Raw genomic sequence first — 20008 nt, 5'->3', positions numbered from 1 at the left:
TAAGCGGAGCTGACAGCCAGAGAAATCGGGAGAATCCTCACAGGTCTGGTAGAAATCAAACAAAAGAAAGGAAGAAATGACTGAATGAGCTTGCTTGTCAGGTATGGACAGAACTGGGGCAGAAGTGCATTTGAAGGTGAGAAGGAGACCAAGGGGAATAGTGCTGGCAAGGGGTCTATAGGGAGGAGATATCTCTGAGTTTGACATGAGGTGTCCAGTTCCTTGACAGCCTGAGTCTCTGTGCACTGGAGCAGATTTAAAACAAGGGTAGGAGAAAAACTCTGACCCTGCAGGTGGGATATTCCTTCAACTCACCACAGGGCTCAGGTGGGTTCACCTTCTATTCACGTCTTGCCTTTGTTATGCTTCTCATCTTGCACCTAGTAACTGTCGCCTCACTGCTGGCTGGATTGTCTGGCCTGTGTGGCTGTCCTCAGCTTGCAACACCAACCAGCTGCTCTCTAGAAGCTTGCCCTACATCCTTTCTGGGTCACAGGAATCACTATCTCTCCCACTTGAGCAGAGACTGGCCTCTACACAATGACCTCCTTCTTCCCTTTGCACTTGGCCCCTTCTTGACCTTAATACTGAAACTCCAGATCCGCCTTCAGTGTCTCCTCATGACATGGCACCTGCATCCTCTCTTCTCTGTTCACGGGCCATTACATGCCTATTGCCCTGGGTATAACCACTTGCATTCCCCCACATTACCTCATGGGAACATGGCAAGAGAGAAGGGGACCGAAGGAAAAAGGATTCCTGTCTCCAATAGAGGTGGAGATGAACTACGTAAGCAAAGAAAAGTAAAGAAGCGTTTTGCATCCTCTCTCAACTCCACATATACTCTTGATCAGATACTATCATAAATCCTTCTAGTAAGGGGTGGTATCTGCACACTCTTCCATTGTTGAGGGCATAAACTAGGTGTTATCTACCAACCAGATGCCTCTAACCTCCTAGCTGGACTGTCTGTCTCTAGTCTTCTCTTGTTCCAATCCTTTCCCACAACGCTTCTAGAATGACCTGTACACAACAGAAATCTCATGTTATTTACCTAGTTCAGACACTTGAATGGATTTCGATTGCCCTCAGAATAAATTCCAGAGCACTAAATGGAGCTACAAGGTCTTTCATAACCATGGCCTGAGAATTAAGGCAGGAGTATCAATGAGATATTGCCCTTGAAAAACCAAACTATTTCTTTCCAGAGACCCTTTATACCTCTTCAGACAGGCACGAGACCCCTAATATTCCACTGTCACTTGCACCATGTTCTCACATGGTCTGTTCAGAACCCTGGGAATTTTCAGCACCTTCTCCTACTAGCTTCATCTAAGGCTTTCATAGCACCTGGGAAAAGAACTTCTATCGTTTATAGCATGGAGCTAAGGAAGAAGAATTCTATGAAATGCTTCTTCTCTTTTTCTCTTTACTGTATGATGGAAGACTCTGAATTACATACCATATGTCAAGAATCCTGAAACGAAGCTCAGGGCTATGGATTCTGGAATAGATATCATTCTCTCTGTCCTTTTCTGTTAGCTGTGTTCCAATTCTTACCTATAATGGGTGACCCGGAATGGAAGGCCCCTGTAAATGGTCTGGAATGGTGTCAAGGTTTCTGTGCCCCGTAGATCAGCCCACATAAACTTAACTCTCCTCAGTGCTTCCTCCATGGTATACTGACTGTAATTCACACTATTCCTGAGAAAAACAAACTCAGTGACATGACAGCTACTCGACATTGCCCAGTATTGAGTCCCTGAATTGTGACACACTCGTGATAAACAGACTTACCTAAAACCCTGGATGCCAAAGTCAATTCTGGAGTAATCCCTTTAACAAGCTAGTCTTTTCTTTAAAGCATCTTTTTGGATTCTCTATGGCCTTTCTAGAAACTTACTGAATGAATATCTTATGGGAAGATACAAATCCACAGTGAAATAACAGCCTATAGGCAAACTCTTCAGCAGTAAAAGCAGTGTTTCCTGAAGGAAGAGAGTATGAGGAGACAGAGTGAGAGAGGATCCTCTCAGACACACAGATCCTGCCAATCTCATTCTGGAAAGTTTGGGCCTTCACCTCCTTCATGGCTCCAGGCCCTGATGTTCCAAGCTAGCCTCAGGTGGTCATGTTAGCTGTAGTTCAGATGGGGAACGGACCCACAGCTCAGGATGGGCTCTGATTTAATCCCTGAGATTCATCCTCACTTGAGCATGTGACCAGGAAAAGAAACTAGTTCTACATTGGCTGCCCCTATGCGCAGCTGAGATTTATCCTGTTTACTCATGGAGCCCTGCACACTTCTTGAGTGGTCCATAAGGAAGACAAATTCTCCACAGGCAATTGGTGGCTGAGCTTCTGGGATATTTGGGTAGAGAGTCACCATCGCAGATGAGTCTCCCATCAGACTATCTTTTCAGAAAGGATAAGGACCACTGTAAGACAAAAAAGAACTCAGGTATGCTCAAGACCCCAAGAATCAACTGTAGTAAGCATAAGGAGCTGAGAAATCCCAAATATAAAACACTGTTTGATCTTTACACTCTATCTGCTGACAAGGAGTTTGAGGTGAGTTAGAAACATATAAAAGATATAGAAGAGGAATACATATGAAAGAGAAGAAAGAGGGTAGAGGTTACCAGGCAGAAGCAATAATTAAAATGCCATAACTGAATGCTAGTTTCTTAGCATAGCACCTAGGCAAGTGAGTGAAATACATTAAGTTAAAATGTTCCAGCATTTTCCAGAGGAGTGAAACCATTTTATTTCTCTTCAAAACAAATCAATGGGGGAATTTATCACATGGGTCCTTGTTTAAGTCTTTAATTACAGCTTTGAAAAAATGATGCTCATGTGGACAATTCTTATGTTGACAATTTAGAAGAGTTGAGAGTGTAGTAAGTGTTGTACACACCAAGGAAAGTCCATCTGCTTTGGGTATGAAGCACTTCCTGATACTCTTCAGAATGAAGAAAAGGAAGCACTGGGTTGTGTGTTGGACTTTAATAGCATTAACCAAACAATAGTAAGGAGGAGACTACAGGAGCCTGGCCTATGTTACCAAGTTGTCAAAGCCATAGTTGTGATTTTATTTTGAGGAGCAAGTGAAAACTGATGCAGGAATTGTAATTTTAGTATTGAGATACTAATTTTAGTATTGAGATAGACATGAAATGAGAATAACTAGTTTATATCAACCCTCATTTTACAATTCAGAGAATATAAGAGGACATAGAATTAAATTCCAACATCTTATTTTTATAAAGTGATTCCACAATTATGGCTTTAAATTCTTGATAGCCCAGGAATTCAGAATGATTATAGGACCTGGTTCCACTTAATCTTTCACCCATGGGATGCCAATGGGATACCCATGGTTAAGTTGGCTTCCAAATAAAATGGGTGTGGCTCAGCAAGTATTTGGTAGAACATTGGTTCAAAAATAACTTTTACACAATCCAGATCTCTGTATTGTGGACAGTGGAATAAGAGTAACTTTTTTTAATGGACAAGGTGGATTTCTCTCCATCCTGAAAGACAGCTGGTTGTAGTGGGACCAGTACTGTACTGAGAAGCCAGAAAGTTTGCCATGAGAATGAAATGAGTTAATATATCTAAACTGTTTAGAGCAATGTCAGATACATACTAAGCACTATATATGTATTATCTACTGTAACTACTACTTCAACCTTAACTATCGTCAATGACCATGCAATCTCTGTTTCTTCTCTGTGCCTCTATACACACAAGTCTATGTTATGTACTTCTTGTATCAGAGCCTTTATCAAGCTCAGTTATAATGGACTATTTGGTTGTCTTAGTACTAGATATAGTAAGTTCCTTGAAGACAGGGACTGTCCTAAATTCTTGTTCACAATTGCAGGCCAGCACTAGCGACAGCACTTCACACGTAGGAGGTTTTCAATACAGTGTTGCTAAATAGATGGATGACTTGACCACTGTGAAATCAAACTTTACTTGGAGATTAAATATGGTTTAATACTTAATACACATTGGGGATGTGTCTAGGTGTTGAATTAGCAAGGGATGGACTTGTGACTAGGCTAAGGGATGCCCACACAGCTGATAAAACATTATTTCTGGGTATGTCTGTGAGAATGTTTCTAGAAGAGATTAGCATTTGATTCAGTAGACTGAGTAAAAAGATCCGCTCTTTGTATGCAGGCATCATCCAATCCATTGGGGGCCTGAATGGAATAAAAAGGCAAAGAGAGGGTGAATTCTCTCTCTTCTTGAGCTGGGATATCTATGTTCTCTTGTTCTCGGACGAGCTCCTGGTTCTTGGATCAGCCTTGGCCTGAAAGCTATGCCATCAGCTGCCCTGGTTCTCAGGCCTTGGGATTCGGACTGAATTACATCACTGGCTTTCCTGGGTTTCCAGCTTGCAGATTGTGGGATTTTTTGGCCTCCATAACTGTGTGAGCCAATTCCTGTAATAAATCTCTTCTTCTATCTCCCCTAGTAAGGGGAGAACTCTGACTAATACACCAACAATCTGCCACAGCCAAGGAAGTCAGACCCAAAAGAGACAGATTCCAAAGAAAACTAAGGACTCAAGCCCAGGTGTATCTTACAGCAAAGCCTTTAATCTCAACCACCTCAGCCCAATGTGTGAGAAGAGAGACAGGAGATTGCACCTAACTACCTGTGTGTATGTGTTCCTTGGTCTTAGTGATTTGGGAAATGCCTGTTCCTCTCTGTTCCTCCAGTGTAGTCTTCCAAAGCTGATCCTACTCCAGTACAAACACATCATGAGTTCAGCATTCTTATCAGGAAGAGTGACAAAAAGAAGCCACTGTAAGAGATAGGATAGAACCAAAGTCAAAATACTGGTGGCTTACATAAGAGAGTTTATGCCTTTCTCACACAATAATCTGAGCAAAGGCAGGCCAGGACTGACGAGGAAGCTCCATAATATCAGGGACTCTGTCAGCAATTTGCTATCTTCAACATGTGGCTTCCAGCTTTGGTCCAAGATGACTTCTCTAGTTCCCACTTTCGAGTCTTCACCTCAGCTAGTGGAAAAGAGGAAAGAAAGTGGAAGAAACAACTGGTAGTTACAAAATTCACTTCTCTTCATAATGCACCAGTCATAACTTAGTCATGTGGCCACACTTAGCTGAAAAGGAAGCTGGAAAATGCATATGCCCAGTGGAAACTTCAGGGTTCTATTACTAAAAGGGGATCACTAGCTGTCTCTGCCACAGCCAATGAAAAGAATGAATATTAAATTTGGCCTAACACAGATGTCTCCTGAAGGTTCTGAAGAGGGTGAGCACTGGTACATCAAGGACAGTAAATTTAACTATTCATTTTTCACACAGGCTAAGATTGCTCACCATTCGAACCACACTATTTCACCTCAGAATTTGAATCTTCCACGTTCCTTTGCATATTTACTTTGTATATTCAAAAATTTTTTAAGTTTATATTTAAAAATATCAATTTTATATTTTATAAATGCTGTGATTACAATTTAGTCCTTATTGGGGTCATCAGTAATGATTTATTATTTTTTAAATGAGAAAAATTGTCATTTTCTGCTTATATAAGTCAATTATATATACATTTCAGTTGAAAGAATTGTTAGATGTTCTTAAGATAACAGTTTTTGGCAGACACCTACCAGATATATGGTAACATACAATCAAATAGATATTTTCTCCCATTTCACAATACTTCAACTGAAGAGGCAAAAATTTTCAAAAAGTGTATTGTGTGGATGTGCTCTCATTCTCAAGAATTTAGCCCATATGACTCTGGTTATAGACACTTAAGAACCTCTCTACTAGGAATAGAGAAAAAAAGGTGAAAACCTAATCAGAGTGGGCTTCTGAATCTATAGCTGTGCAACCTGGCGTTTAAAAATAACATTTTCTTAATTAGGGCAGATATGAAATAATCACAGCATGCAAAAGTTCTTGATGTGCTATGCATTTTTTAATTCAGAGATGACATCACTCACCTAACACTACACTAAAGGCACCAGGACCTCATCCAGGCCCATGTCAGGCATTAGCAATCAACCACTGCACTATTTCTAGTCAGCCACTTTCAGCTGAGGAGAATTAATATGGAAAATGAGATCTATTTGTCATCTATATTTTCACGCAAGCCCTTAGTCTAGACTCATTCAACAGATTTAACAGTAGATATTGGAGTTACAGATAAATAGCTATTCCCCTCAGGAGAAAACCAAGAATATGGGCAAATCTGATGTAGTTTGATAAGACCTTAGAGATGAATGTGGGATACTCTGGGAATCCAGAGGCGAGCAGAGTGGAGGGTGGAAGAGACACAGGGAAGATTTCATGGAGGAAGAAGCCATTAAGCTCATATATTCAGAATAAACAACTTCTAACAGAGAAATACAAGTCATGGGTGTGGTTGTTTTCTCTGACCCATGCTACACGGTGAGGGTTATGCGTCATTGCCCGCCTGACACACCTTCTCTTGCAGCTTTGAATGAATCATTCTATATGAGGAGAAACTTCACTATTCACGCTGTCCTCCAGCACTATTGAGGGCAGAGAATTTCCACAGGAGCACATGATAATGACGCCATTTTGAAAGCTCATCAATATAATCATCATTTGAAACAGAACTCAGTGTGGCAGGGTTGGATACTTCCTGAGCCAAGGAAACCCACTGTGGTGAATTCTTCCCTTTCCTTACCATATAAAGTAGCACATGGCCTGTGGGTTCATAGATTCAACGACGAAGCTCTGGTCAGGCACCAGAGGGCGAGAAGAAAGCTGGCTACCTGTGACTATGGTGGCTGCAGTGATCAGAAACCCCACTCTGGCTCCAGAGCTTCCTGGGAAGCTACTGAAGCATTTAGATGGGGGAAGGGAGTGGAATATCGAGGGAGCAGAAACCTGCATGATAAATTAGAGTAATGTTTAAAATAATATTAAATCCTTTTAATAACATAAACTGCAATTTCTTAAGGATGCTCTACCAAACAGCAAAAAAGAAAAACTTTTCCACGGGATAGTTTATTACCCTCATTCTCCCTAAAATCATCACCTTTCAATTCCCATTGTGGCCCTAGTAGAATACATTGGGGTCTGGCTCCTAACTTTGGTCAGGTTGGCCAAACTTGCATGAAGGAGTCATGTACTGGAGCCAAAGCAATTAGAGTCTGTTAAAATGCAAAAGCCCCTGTCCTGGGATCCACTACTCATTAGGCTCTATAACCACATGTAGATAAATAAACTTCTTAGACATCTTTGTCAGGAAAGCAGAGACCAGAAGGAAAGGGATGAGCACAGATGAACTAAGATGGTGGAGTTGGAGAAAAACAAGGACCCAGAGGAAAGGTCTTTTGGAGGGAGGGCAGACAGATCAGAATGTGGCGTTCAAATACAAGCTCTTTCCCAGGGGGCATCAGGAGGGCTCTGCTCTCTGAGGTAGGCGAGACCCTGGTAGTCAAGGAGGCTGACCACGGCAAAGCTGAGAGTTTGCCAAATGCAGACTTAACTAGATACAAGCCTGGCCTCAGCCACTTGGATTTGGTACCCCAGGCATAAGGAGACAGGCCAGGGAGTGTGAAAGAACGATGAAATCAGAGGTGGAGGCATGAGTTCTCATCCCATCTCCCCAGTTACTAGCCAAATGGGCAGGAATGGCTGAGCTTCAATTTCCTCACCTGATCAGGAATTTCCTCATCAAGCTCTATCTACCTTCTAGAATTATCACAAGTGTTCAGCGGCAGGGCACAAGAAAGCTTTTTTGTAAACTATAAAATGAGGTATGGAGGAAGGCATTAATTAACACTAATATCATTCTCCACTATTGCTACTGAAAAGACACCTCAAATGCAAGATGGTGGGTCAACGTATTAATCTTCCCATACTCCATTCAAAAGCAAAATCTGGCACTTAATTTGAGAGACATTTTTCTTTCCTTAATGGAAAGAGAAAGGGAAAAAATGAGGAGGATGGTTCTCTTGCAAGATTTGCCTGTACTCAACTGATTTTAAACCCCAGCTTCAAAAGCAGCAAGCTGTTTCATTTAATCAGCGAGAAAGCATATCCCGCAAAAGGCAGCTCCCTGAAGGGGAAGCTGCTCAGACACCGTTTCCATGGCTGCCTGCTGTAACAATATTTTTTACTGAACTAAGCATTGCTAATTTTAGCCACGGATTATCTGGAAAGCAAGGGAGAAATAGATGAAAGGCAATTTTTACCTGAGCCGCATTGAGCCCCTGAGAACCTTTACCAAGAAAGAGATGCTGCTGGAAAAAGCAACTGCGTAACTCCAATGCCTTGGGAACATTTGACAACTGCTCTCCATCAGCACCTGGATGAAGGGGGGAGGTACCATTCTCCTGATTTAGGAAGAAATTGAAACTCAGTGGTGAAATGATTTGATTCAGATCATTACAGCCTGTATAAGAAAGCTGAGCATCACACTGGAACCTTAATTCCCAGGCTGGCCTCTGGTCCCAGACCATTCCATTAAGGGTACAATATTTGCTTTGAGGGCTCTGCTATTTTGGATGCTGGTTTCAGTAAGCTGCCAACAGAAGGGACTTGAAATAAGGATCTGCAAAAGAAGGACAGGAAGTAATATCTGTAAACAAAGTTACTTTCATTTTGAACAAGACATTAAGGTAAAAACCAGCAATAGACAAACTCTGTCCTGTTCATAAAGAGGCAGATACTGCTTAAATAAGTGATCTTAAATTACCTACAAAGGAGTCAGAGAGAGGCAGATACATTCCTTATGATCTTAGCCTCTGTACCCTGCACAAGCAACGAATCCTCCAGGCAATAATGGATGGTTCAAACTGCATTTGAAAGTGTCCAGAGCCCGGTGTGGGGCGCAGAGGTAATTGTCATGTGATCTCTGAAGGAGGAGGCCATGGGACCTCGGCAATAGCGGCTAGATAGCCAAGTCCACCTCCAGTGGGTACTGTCTAACTGCTTTGGCAGAAAGTAAAGGCAAATGTGTAGGGATTACACTTGTGGCCTGGTAGAAATCCTGGTGGGTTTCCAGGTGCAGGTCCCCCTAGGCTCACACCCTGGGGTCGGTGGCTGCAACTCTGAGGGTGGGATAGTAGGGGATGGCCGTTAGCAAATTTCAGAATGCTCTGCTGTTTTCCCTTTCTTTCTGAATGCTTGTTTCAGATCCTCATTCTTACTAAGGTACAGAAAACCAATAAAAGCAGTATGAGCCCACAGGGAATTTGCTTTTCTCACTAACCTAAGCCAGAAGCTAAAGACGGTTATTGGCAATCAAAGCAGCAGGTGAAGTAAACCTTTTAGAAAAGTCTTCTAAGACGTAGACTGACTTCTGTACCAGGAAATGTGGCAGGCTGTTGGAGGAGATGGACAAAGAGGGACAGTCACAAGCTGTCCCACTCCAGGGATCTCTCATGATCCAGGGAAATTCTGATCTGATTCCTACAAGATTCCACAAGATTCCTTGAGAGTGGAATTAGATTCCACAGAGCATGGGGAATACCTAAATGTAACATCTAGGCAGGCCTTGTCCCAGAAGGGATTTATTCCTAACATGGGAGTCCCAAAGCTCCTTTCTTGTCACAGAGTGCCACATGATGACACAAGTGGGGCTCACAGATTCAGTTCAGAATGTGGTGGAGTCCAAGAAAAAATTTGTTCTGAAGGAAATAATTTCTGACAAGGGTCTTAAAGAATTAACAGTTTAATCTTCGGAAGAGGAAAGAGAAAGTATTCCAGGGAAGAGAACCATCAAAAACCAGGGTATGGGAGAATACTATACAGCTGTATAAAAGAATGAAATCTTGCCATTTACAGTAACATGGATGAACCATGAGGGCATTATGCTAAGGGAAATTAGTCAGACAGAGAAAGACAAATATCATATGATCTCACTTATAAGTGGAATTAAAAAAAAACAGGCTCATAGATACAGAGAACAGATTGGTGAAATGGGGAAAAGGTTACAAACTTTTAGTTATAAAATAAATAAGTCACGGCATGTCATGTGCAGCATGGTGACTATAGTTAACAATACTGTATTGCATATTTGGAAGTTGCCAAGAGAGTAGATCTTGAAAGTTCTCATCACAAGAAAAAGAATCTTTTGTAACTGTATATGGTATGAATGTTAACTAGACTTATACCAGTGACCATTTTGCAACGTATGCAAATATCAAATCTGTAGGGACCCTTAAATTTTTCTCCCAGATGACTGGAAGATCTCCAGGTATGAGATAGCTGGATCATACAGCGCATGGTGTGCCTTGCAGAGGAACTTGGATAATAACCTATGGGTAACGGGAGCCAATGGGAGTTGTCAGCAAAGGGCTAGCATGGTTGTTTTTCATATTAGAGAGAAAACTCTAGCTGGTGTGAAGGCTGGATTTTATGGAGCAAAACTGGGAGCAAGTCACCATTGCAGACATCTTTTCAAGTCTCATTGTTTCCTTTACTGTTTTTTTTATCGATTTAGCTTTTGTTATATTAACACTTACATAAAATTTTTAGATTAAATGGGAAAATGATTACTATAATATGCCAGCAAATTAAAAAGCATGATAAAAAGCTGCAAATACAGGTTGGTCTCAACAATGTAAATATGCAAAGAAAAGTTACTGGAAGGAAATGTATCAAACTTTAATTGGGGGCTAAGAATTTATCTTAAGAAAAAGTCAGAGCTGGATAAAGTGGGATATGTTTAAGAATGTTCACTTTTATTTTATTTACAAATGAGAAAATAGAAGCTAATTAACTATTTATTAATAAATGAAGGTCAAGAAAATTATAGTAAATCTAAAATATACCTACAAATATTTTACTGTCGATTAATAATGTGAAAATATACAATAAATATAGATAAATGCAAAAGGAAGCTTCTAAAGAATTGTAGAGCATGATCCCAAATTTGTATATTGATATACATGTGTGTGTGAGTGTGTATGTGTGTGTTGCAGTGGGGAGTAATTACATATTATTGTAATTAAGAACATAAGCTTAAGAGTCACATACAGTAGCTATGTATCATTGGGCAAGTTTCTTAACCCTTCTGTACCTCAGTTTCTTCATTCATAAACTGAGGATAATAACAGTATCTTCTTCAAAGGGTTATTGTAAGAATTAAATAATATGTATAAAGTAGATAAGCAATACTTAGCATATGTATTATGTTAGCGATTACTGTTATTAGTTATGCAACAAAAATATTAGAAAAAAATGCATTCTAAAATATCTTCAACATTCAGTCTCCAGGCTATTGGTTTTGAGTGATTTGTATGCATTTTGTTTTGTCTTATAAATATTCCATAAGAGTACGTGTTAATTAAATATTCAGGGAAGAAAAAAAATAAAGTGGTCCAAAGGGTTAATGCTCCTAATCCTGAGCTCAGATCTTTTAATAAAAAAGACTCCTAAACTAGAAATCCAGATGCTGGTTGGAAGTCCCACCTTTAAGACGTTCCATGAGCGTGAACTTTGGCTGCCCATAGAACCTCTCTGAGTCTGAGCTTTTGTACCCATTGAATGTGAATACCTATATCTCTTCTAACTATCTTACAGAATTGCTGGCAGATACAAGATAATGAATGTGAGAGTTCACTGTGAGCTATAAAACCCAGTACTCATGCAAGAATTTCTTAATAAAGCAATTCCCTCACTGACTCTATTTCTTATTTCTCCATCTGCAAATTGCAAATCTACTCAATGCAGGGGATTGAGCTTATTGATTAGGTAATTACTGTAGAGTTTGCAGCCTTTGAAAGCTGTTTAGGACGCACAATAATTTTGCAAATTTTGCTCTTGATTACCCAGGGAAAGTCTGTGTTGTTTGAGGTTATCCATGCCATTTGCTTCTCTTCCCTGTTGTCTGCCTCTGCTCATTTTATTTCTTATTAGCAACTGGCTGTGAGGTAAGGAGGATCATATAAAAGGGGATGAAACACAAGCCATAAAATAACACAACTTTTTAGTAAAAATAGCATCAGTGAGGGAAGATGCTGGAACTTGCTGTGTTTTTAGAAGGAGATCCAGTTTACTTGTGACTTTTATCACTTCCTTGATATAATACCTGAGCAAAGTGTATGTACCCTTCCCACACACTGAGAGATGAGGTCTTGCTGCTTAAGGCTCAAGAAACTCATTAGTGTTAAGAAAGGGGCCTGTATTTTCAAATTTGGTTATACTTCTCATTGCTATGCTTTGGGTTGAAAAAGTCTTCTCCCAGAAGAGTGAAAATACCCTGAATGCATTCCAGCACTCATTTCTATATCATACCTGTGATCTTATAAGCCTAGTCTGAGTCACATAACCAGCCTTCCATGACAGAAGGCTCTTCCCATATCTGACTCTAGGCTTTACCTCTGAAGGTAGATTGACATTTCCCATCTCAAGATGGAGATAGAAAAGACCCGTTCTCTATGGTGATCCCTTCTGGGGCTCATGCTGCATGGAGGTACTTCTCAAGGTGGTCTCAACCACTCAGAAATTTGTGAGATTTGGGGCACGAAACCCCAAACTAAATCCAATCCAGCTAATGACCTTTAGAGAGAGAGAGCTTTGCATCCAGAAATATAAGAATGTGATGTCACAGTAGAACAGCATGATGATAGTCCAGGCTATATTAATCAGGTCTCTAGATCCAAGTAACAAAAAGCCAACTCATATTCGCTTAAGGAAAATATGAGCTCATTGAAGGAACAGCAGAGGATGACTTGTACATCCTCAGGGCCTTCTCCCTTTTTCACATCTCCTTTATTGACTCCATTCTCTTAGACTGGCTGTCCTTACAATCCACGGCAACACACATCACCAGACTCATCTTTCAAGCCTCATACCCAGAGGAGAGATCTCTTGCCTCTCTGAAGGGGTAGTTCCTTTTGAGGGGGGGTGCATCTGTGGGTCAGGGTGGCTGTTGGCCTTCAAAGAAGTATGACTTTAAGATGTGACTTATTTTTCTCAGGATTTTCCTAATGGCTATGTAACACAGGTGTGTGATACACAGGTAAATAGGCACATATAAATGATTAAATAACAAAAATTTAGCAAGGCAGCAAGAGAAGAGACTTGAGCCTCACTTGCTGCCCATGAGGGACTGGGAAAAATTTTGATAGTGAGACGCAGAACTCTATCTGCCTCTCCAATTTCCTAGTGATAGAGGAACAGCAAATAACTCCAGAAACATACTAAAGTTCTATCTGATGAGTATCTCTGCTTGTTTCATATGTGTATTTTAAATTTTAAATTAACCATTTTAGAAAAATTCTTCCATTCTTCACTAATTCTGATGTTGAATGTATAAAGGTGTAATTTAAATAAACTCCTTCAGGAAAGGTACCTCTACCAGGTGAATATAGCTAATATTTAAATTTCTGCACTCATAGAATACAGTGTGAATGGCACCTGGAGATGTACAACATGGCAACCACGTGTGTGTGTGAGTGTGTGTGTGTGTGTGTGCAGGTGTGGTAGAAACTGTAAGTTACCTGCCAATATCCATTCTACCTTTCTTCCTTACTAATAGAATGCTGCTTTTTATTCTGGGTTATAGAATGCCCAGCAAAAGTGTTGTTTCCCTGGGGGCTTGGTGTCAAAGGGCTATAAGCAGAAGTTGTTGGTGGAGCATTTAAGAAAATTCCTTTACCCTCCCTCCCTTCTTCTTTCCTGCTGCCTATAGTATAGACATGATAGCTGGAGCTCCAGTAGGCAATCTGGATGGCTAAGAGACATGGGAAAGATGGCAGAGAAGACAGAAAGAATTTGGGTCTTGAAGATGAGGGAATGGAATGACCATACCCGCCCTAGACCATCTACCTCCAAGACTTTATTTATTTATTAGTGAAATATGCTTTTTTATGCAAAGCAACTGATAGTCTGGATTTTCTCATTTATGTAGCCAGTTAAACAGCATACCTTCTAGAACAGATATTGGGTAGGACCTATTACATTTGGATGGACAGTCAATACAGGTCAGGAAGGTATAGATAAGTGCTAAATTCTTTGGGATTTCTAGAAGATTTATGTGACAAGCCTTCCAGACATGAATGATATCCTAGCTTTCTCCAAATTTAGGCATAGATAGAAGGCAAAAATAGAACTCAGGTATTCTGGCCACTGCCTTCTCTCCTATCTCCACACCCAGGTATAAAAACAGGTTGTCCTATAAGATCAGAAAAGTGTCTGCTGGAGCTTCCCAACACAGTATTAGCCCAGGAACTATAGGGTTTGTGTTAAGTATGGGACAGTAGGAATAAAAACGTGTGTGCTTGAAGCCAGGTATACCTGAGTTCAAACTTTCATTCTTCCACTCACCAACTGTATGGCTTTGGACAAGTTATTCAATTCTCTGGGACATTTTCCACATCTGAACATGGAAATAATAAAATCTTTTGTTGGGGTTTGAAGTTGCTAAAAATCCTAGACTTTACGAACATTTGGGGTGAGACGTTGGACTGCTGTGCAGACGCTAACTGAGCCAGTAGCACGGAGAACCATGACAAGCCCTCTGTTATTGAGTACACTGAGTCCCCAGAGCCAGTCAGAGAGAAGTTAGAAGCCAAAGGTTCTGAGGCTACTTTTGTACTAAACTCTAAACATGTAAACTCAATACAATGGAAAAACCCAGACCAATAGACATCAGGCTCTAGTCTGACCACAAATTGGTCAGAACACTCTTCTCCCATGGAGAGAAATCAGTGAGAGATAGAAGGAAGGACTTACACTGCTTTCCCAACCTTCTGAGAATTCTGAGGTCAAAAGTTCGTATTTTATGGGCTGAGGCAGAAAAGCAAGAAGAGCTAAAAGTTTGCCGTACGTCTGGCTTTCAGGGTTGGAATGAGGATTAGATTATATAACAAGTATATTTTCTAAAAATCCATGCATTCTTATAACACAGAAATCCTGAAAAGCAATTTAACTGTAGGAAACACAGAACAATACATCATTGTCTTCTGGGTTCTGCCCTCATTTGACTCACTTTCATCCGGGAAATACCACCTGCCCTCCTGCTATCCTCATTTCACCTTCAAAGCTGAATGGAGGTAAAAGAAATATAGAGAAAGGCAGGGGAGGTGAGAAGAATGGGAAGGCTGCAGGCCGGCTTCCTTCCAGTTCATTCCTTAATCTCCTGTGCGGATGCTCATGGTTGGGAAGCAAAAAAAGCAGTGAAGGCCACTGCTCTACTTCAATCTCCAATCTTATATTAGAAAAGCTTTCAGAGGGAAAAAAGAAAGACTTAAATAAAATCCCTTGCCCAGAAGAGTTGCATTGAAGCTTGAAAATGGAACTGGTGGCTAGTGATATATTTGGGGTTATAGCAAAAGTCCTGAGATACAAACTCATTCATTTTATCTTCCAGTTTCTCACATTCATTTAAATGGCTCAGGGCGAATATCTGCAAATTCTCATGGAAAAAAGTTATATTCTAAAGTACACGCGGGTCAAGGTTATCAAACTAACATTCTTTTTCAAGGGAGGATGATGAAGCATTCCAGTTTTAAAGTGAAAATGAGATCAAAATATTTGGAGAACAAAGTATAATTACATTCCTGAATAACCAAATAGGCCGTTAAAAATATTTGAGACTAACAAATATCCTAAATCCAAGCTGATCTGAGGAACTAATCAACATAAGACAATACAGGGAGCTTTGGTTGAGAACATCAACAACTAATAGGATTTGAAATGTAAATACCAGAGATTTTTGAATATTGCTTGATTTGTTTGTTTTGTAGTAAGAACAAAAAGTACAGCTTCTAATTTATCTAGTACTCCTAATTTGTTTGGTGCCTACCACAGATCAGGCACTATAGTAAGTACTGAGGACCACATCTAGCCTCTTTATCTTCATCTGCAGCTAGAGAGGGAAAGCAAGATGTGGGATTCTGAAGAGGTACAAGCATGAAGCGGCCAGATTATCCATGCAGGTCTTACACACAACCCCTGAGAGAGGGCACCCGCCCAGGAAGTGTAGGCAGTGGCCTTCAGACAATAACAAAAGTAACAACAACAAAACGTGGGGCTGGGGGAACACTGTGCATTCAAGAGCCTGAGATAGCAGGAGTGGGGAACCTATGGCCTCTGGAGTTGATCTTGGCCTCAAAATAATTTTAATTCTTATGTAGAACAATTAGAAATATGGAATTTGTAAATGAAAAGAGAAATGATTATTTTTGAAGTGGTATATACATACAATGGAATATTATTCAGCCTTAAAAAGGAAGGAAATCCTTCCATTTACAACAAGTGGATCAACTTAGAGGACATCATGCTAGGTGAAATAAGACAGTCACAGAAGGACAAATACTGCACAGTTCCACTTACATGAGGTATCTAAAATGCTCAGACTCATAGACGTGGAGAACCGAGTGCTGGCTGCCAGAACTGGAGGGAGGGAGAAATGGTGACTTATTCAATAGGTATTAACGTTTCAGTTATGCAAGATGAATAAGTTCTAGAAAACTACTGTGCACCATAATGTCTATGGTTAACAATATGGCACTGTGTACATTAAAATACATTAAGAGGGCTAGATCTCATGAGAAGTGTTCTTAACACACACACTCAAAAGAACACAAGAAAATTTTTGGAGTTGATGGATACCTTTAGTACCTTGATGGTGGTGATGGTATCATGGGTGGATGCATATATCCAAATTCATCAAGATGTATACATTAAATGTGTGCAAATTTTTGTATATCAATTATATCTCAATAAAGCTTTTAAAAACACTGGAAAAAATTATTTTTGTCCCTGAAAAGGGACAATTTCCAAGTAGTGGAGAGTTCATTGGTGTACTGAAGGGTGGTTACAGGAGATGCTCACCTGCTCTAATGCTTTCAGGCCAGGTGAAGAGGAAAGTCTATCAAAGGCCTCCAGGCTGTTGTCTCTCTCTGTAGGTTTCCAGATTTCTGCTTCTCTTCTTTACTGTGGACTTGCCTCTGTAGATCTCCCTTTGCGTCCTTCTGTCTGTATTCTCTTTCCCCAAGTATCTGTCTATATTTGTTATACACAGGTAGAGACGTAAATACACACATGCATGTATATATATATTCATTTTTTTCTCTGCTTTATTCCCTTTCTTTTTCTTCTTTAATTTTCTGTGATATAGAATAGAAAAATATGTATGTATACAAGAAATTTTGTATTTCTTGAATAGCATTGTTTCTTGAATATCCTGTATTTCATATTTCTTGAATCATTTTTTAAAAACTTAAAGAAGATAAATGAAATTGTTTAAATTTCTCTGTAATTAAAAACAACAACAAAAAAACCCCAGAGTTGTCACCTATTTAGCATCTGGTTGATTGCATGTGTGCATGCACTTGCACGTGCACCTGTATGTATATACGTGTGATGGGGCAGATAAGGATTAAAGTTAGGGCAAAGGCCTAGGGCAGAAAACACAATCCCCATTTCCATTTAAGAAGAAAGAAGCAGTCCATCTCTCACCCATCCCTTCCAGCCCCAAAGAAAGAATAGAAAAGTCAAGAAAGAAGATGATAGTTACAAGACTACAGACTGCAGCATCTTATTGATACATTATATTAACTCTTTCTTACTTAGAGTCAGCTCTAATGTTTTGCTTGCTTTCTCTCCAGAAGGAGAAAAAAAAAAAATCCCCCTGTCAGCTTTATAAACTAGGAATTAACAGGTTTTTTTGAAATATTTATTCAGAATTAATTAGTGGATATTGCACATTTAAAGAAGATGTGATTGGATTCTGGCGAGTTCACTTGCTCTCTCTTTCAACATTTAAAAATAAACATAAGAATAACTAGAAGGGTGTGGACATAGATTATCAGCAATAGTCTTTTTTTCTCTAGATATTGGAAATACTTATTATAAAGTTTTAGTGAAATATAACCTAAGCTGCATTTTAATTAAAACTTCAATGTTTTCTTTCTTAGGATAGCATCTGGAGAACAATCTGGCTTCATTTCCCACAATAAAATGCCTGTTATGGATTGACCAAAATACACCTCACAATCATTAGAAAGAATAGCGAAGTTATCAGCACCCAAAGTTGCCTGCGGTCATCAAATGAAGGAGTTATTTTTAGTGGAATCATCCACATCAACTATTGAAATGAGACTATATCTACATGACATAAATGAAGCTTTTCTGGTCCATTTTGACAAAACCTTCAATGGTAATTGATATAACTGCCTGTCAGAATCCTGATTTTGGTTGTAAACAGAATGGACCAGATCAGGGGGCCCAGGACTAGGAGTCTGCACTGCCACACGGCATGCCACTTCCCTATCTAAAATTGTTCGAGACTTTTCCATTGCTATTAGGGTAGAGATCAGACTTCTTACCTGTATGATCTGGGCCCCAACCAGCTTGTTCTCTCACCACTCAGCTTCTCAAGCTTGTTTCAACTTCTCAAATTTGCCATGTTCTCTTTCTCTCATCCCCTGGTCTTCAACTAATCTAGTTTTTCTGCCTGATATAATCTCCTTACCCTTTCTTTCCCCGTTGTCTGGCTTAACTTTCTTGTGTCGGCTTAAATGTCACTTCCTCCAGGATGTCTCCTCTTATCTCCACAGTTCGTGTCAGTCTTTCCCCAAATGCTTCCACAGCACCCAACATTCCCCTACTACAGCATTTCCACATTGTTGTAATTGACCCTCTCCTTATCTGCATACCTCACTAGATGAGAAGCACTGTGAAGATGATGTCCTCTGTCTTGCACACCATTGTGTCCAAAGTGCCTACCATAGGTGCCCAATGAGTATTTTTTGAATGAACAAATTTCAGATCATGTGAGGTGGTACCAGTATTAGAGAAGCAGAAAAAAAATGGACAGGTGGAGTGTTTAGGAAGACTGAGCAGAGGGTTCTAGTCCAAAGCAGAGCATATATTAGGTAGAGTTATCAGTAATGCCAGCTAAGGGCTGCAGGTAGGCATCCCCAAGACTAGCGAAGGCTGCATGCAGGGGTCTAGCTTTGGGTTTCAGCTACCAAGTATGAGGATTAGCACTCAGAACCCTGAGCCTTATGTTTAGGAAGATTTTCCAACGCAAGGGAGAAGCCCAGTCCCAAAGGAACCTGGATGGGTCAAGATACAAAGTAGAGATCCAATTACTGGAATCAGTGTATAATACAAAAAGTTTGGGCATCAAGAACAAGGTGAGAACACATCCATTAGGCCTGCAACAAAGGTCAGAGATGGGGCCAGACCAAATGAAAGATGTAGAACCTAGGAATTCTTGGATTTCCTAAAACTCAGGAAAATAATTGGTTCCAGAGCCTAGAGAAAAGCTCTGCCCGCAGATGAAGGCTAAAGGGCTCCTGATATGGTAATCTGAGAGATCTGAGCACAAGGACCAAAGTCATTACATTTGTCAGGCACTGTAATCATTAGAAGGCCAAACTGATTGGCTGACTAGGCTGCATCTAGTGGTTACTTTGCATAGACTATGCATTGGGCAATCCATTTGGAAGCTGGAGAAGGAGGCAAGGCAAGAGCAGACTCCCAAGTCAGAAGTGCGCATTGCATTTATTTATTGTTCCCCTGGAGGGTTGTCTACTTACCCTAAGACCAAGTTGTTGGCAAAGAACTTTTGTCCTTCTTAGGCCTATATGTTGGTGCTGTTCTCAAATAACATTCTTTAAGTACATGCCATGTCTGACTCGGTCTGAGTCACCACACTGTTAGGGGAGGTACTGGTCTGAGAGTGTCAGTGGAGTAGAACTCATTCATGATATTTCGCTAGATGCCATTCTGGTGTTTACCACTTCTGTCAAGCCTCCAAGTCATAGCCCCTGTGACAAAGCTCCATGGATAAGGGAGAAAGGAATCATTTTAACTCAGACCAATGAGAAACGATCTCAACCTTAGACAAAATAGGCCATACAACCAAAAATGCAGTCAAACGTAATAGAATTAGGGAATTTATCATGATAACCTTATGGAGAATTTTGTCTAGAAATTAATACTTCCGAACATTGGAATTAGATCCCGTTCAAACTTCACAAATTTTTCCTTAAAGTTGACATATTTTCCTTTCAACATAAAAA

The 20008-nt window shown here is 40.2% G+C and overlaps 1 long non-coding RNA gene across 2 annotated transcripts in view; it reads right to left on the bottom strand.

Annotated features, from left to right (window-relative positions):
• Window positions 1-4590: 4590 nt before the first annotated feature.
• Window positions 4591-20008, bottom strand: part of LOC139083843 (uncharacterized) — a 200576-nt gene continuing 185158 nt past the window's right edge. For both annotated transcript variants that reach the window (XR_011540836.1, XR_011540835.1), the window contains 2 exons: window positions 16809-16979; window positions 4591-5039 (listed from right to left, as the gene is read on the bottom strand). This is a non-coding gene — a long non-coding RNA (uncharacterized lncRNA). The remainder of the gene's footprint in view (window positions 5040-16808; window positions 16980-20008) is intronic.

Source organism: Equus przewalskii, chromosome 6 (assembly GCF_037783145.1).
Source record: "Equus przewalskii isolate Varuska chromosome 6, EquPr2, whole genome shotgun sequence".
NCBI classification, from domain to species: Eukaryota; Metazoa; Chordata; class Mammalia; order Perissodactyla; family Equidae; genus Equus; species Equus przewalskii.
The sequence above is the reverse complement of the archived record's forward strand: the minus strand, read 5'-3'. Positions and strand labels throughout refer to the sequence as shown.